This window comes from Ochotona princeps, chromosome 2, assembly GCF_030435755.1.
Source record: "Ochotona princeps isolate mOchPri1 chromosome 2, mOchPri1.hap1, whole genome shotgun sequence".
In the NCBI taxonomy this organism is placed as follows: Eukaryota; Metazoa; Chordata; class Mammalia; order Lagomorpha; family Ochotonidae; genus Ochotona; species Ochotona princeps.
The window spans coordinates 68681085-68683652 of NC_080833.1; the positions used below are offsets into that span (position 1 = coordinate 68681085).

Sequence of the window (2568 nt, forward strand, 5' to 3'; positions counted from 1 at the left end):
GACTTGAATATGTCTTGTTCTTCCGAATGTTGGTGCCTTTAAAATAGTGCCTGTTCCATTAAAGATGATCAGTGAATATTATTTGGATAAAAGCAAGTATGTATAGCTCCTCATAAAGGTTCTTAAAGGTAAATGCTGCTTTTTTTCTTGCACAAATGTTTTATTATAGGCATCTCATGTACAAATCTGTACATTTCAGAAAAAAAACACATCCTGGCATCAGAAATACACAAATTCCAATATTCAAAATTCAAAAATTTACAATAATAAACACCAAGACTTATGTTTGGACTATGTAGTTAGGACTGTGCTACCTTTAATCCTTTATCCAGAGTCCAGAAAAATTGGAGGCAAACCCTAAAAATGTAGCAGAAGCACTTCTGCACACTGCCACCCATAATTGAGTCTGTGGAAATGTTTCCACTAGATTCATAGAGCACTCTTTGCAAGGAAGAGGCGACGACTGCTCATGTGGTTGGCTTGTGGACCTTTCCCAACTCTTCAATGGGCTTCCACTTTTGGTTGATTGTTACAAGCTTTTGACGCACATGGATCCACAGCTTCCCAGGCTTCTGGATTTCTTTTCTGATCAATGATCACATTGATTTCTGCAAGGAATACACAGCAAAGGATGAGCCTCTGACTGCTGCAAAGCTTATAAAGGCCACTAAAGGAATGAGTTCCTTCTTCTTCATCAGGAGTTGGAAAAGACTCATGATGACTTCGGCATAGGATGCACAATCTAGAATTAAAAAAATTTTTATTTTTATCATTTTTTAAAAAGATTTATTTTTCATTACAAAGATATACAGAGAGGAGGACAGAGAGGAAGATCCTCCGTCCGATGACTCACTCCCCAAGTGAGCCGCAACGGCTGGTGGTTGCCGGTCCAAAGCCGAGAACCAGGAACCTCTTCCGGGTCTCCCACATGGGTGCAGGGTCCCAATGCATTGGGCCATCTTCGACTGCTTTCCCAGGCCACATGCAGGGAGCTGGATGGGAAGTGGAGCTGCCGGGACTAGAACCGGCGCCCATATGGGATCCTGGGGCGTGTTCAAGGTGAGGACTTTAGCTGCTAGGCCATGGTGCTGGGCCCATTATTATCATTTTATAATACAGTTCCATAGATTGTGGGATTTCACTTATCCCCTCCCCAAATCCCTCCCCCCTTATTGAGTTCCCCTATATCATTACTATAGTATAGTTTTTCATACACAGTCATATGTCCATTATTACAGGCGTGGACAATGGCAGAGAGTCCAGCATTCTATTGTGAAGATATAGTTAACAGTCTCATTGGGAATCCATCTTTAGTCTGGAAGTAGAAATGCATACTGCATTGTATCCTCACATCTGGATATGATAGTCTCCATTACACAGTTACTATACATCACCTTAAATGAAAAGCCACAATACAAAATCAACAACAGGAAAAAAATAGAAACCTACAATGCCATGAAGTTAAATAACTTGCTGCTAGATATGATAGTCTCCATTACATAGTTACTATACATCCCCTTAAATGAAAAGCTGCAGGGCTCGACACGGTGGCCTAATGGCTAAAGTCCTCACCTTGAATGTGCAGGGATCCCATTTGGGTGCCGGTTCTAGTCCCAGTAGCTCCACTTCCCATCCAGCTCCCTGCTTGTGGCCTGGGAAAGCAGTGGAGGACGGCCCAAAGCCTTGGGACCCTGTACCTGTGTGTGAGGCCTGGAAGTTCCTGGCTCCTGGGTTTGGATGGGCGCAGCACCAGCCATTGTGGTCACTTGGGGAGTGAATCATCGGATGGAAGATCTTCCTCTCTGTATATCTGACTTTGTAATAAAAATAAATCTTTTTTTTTAAAATGAAAAGCTGCAAAATAAAATAAGCAACAGGAAGGAAAAAAATTAACAACACCATATGTTGTTTTAAATAATCTTAAAGATGCAGGAAGAGACACTGAGCTGATAAGGATATACTTGGTCAAAATGTGAGCAAGATGAAGTCAGAAACTTGAATTCTGACTCCAAAGTCTGTCCTCAGCGCCATGTCCAGAGCAACTGAACAAGCTGATTTGACAAGAGTGATGTAGTTCCAAAACTGTGAAACTTGGATGCGCATATGAGGCAACTGGGCATCCTGAGAACAGGCAGGTTATGAGTCAGTGGGTTCAGAGTACGGCCTGTGAATCTGCATCTCCAAGTCCCGGGGTGATGACCACACTTTGAGCATAACAAAGATTTCTGGTACAGTGATCACACAGTTAAGTAGCAAATGTAATGACAAGCTACAGGGTAAATATACTACCATATATACCTAACAATACCAACAGAGACAACAAAGTAGATACAACAAATTTGTTAATATAAGATTGGTTATTAAAGAATTGAATACTCAATCAAGATTGGTTGTTTTCATTGATCAAATGCAACAGATGATTGTTCAGCTCTCTAATTCTACTCCTGAGAAGAGAAGGTCTATCAATTTGAGACCAGATCTCCATTTTTCACATTTCATCAATATAAAGTCGAAAACAATATGGTCTTGGTCAAAATGAACTATAAGCTTTTTTTTTTTTTTTTTAAA

The 2568-nt window shown here is 40.8% G+C and overlaps 1 pseudogene; it reads right to left on the bottom strand.

Moving 5' to 3' along the window:
- Nucleotides 1-467: 467 nt before the first annotated feature.
- Nucleotides 468-716, bottom strand: LOC118758559 (normal mucosa of esophagus-specific gene 1 protein-like; annotated as a pseudogene).
- Between the last annotated feature and the right edge of the window lie 1852 nt (nt 717-2568).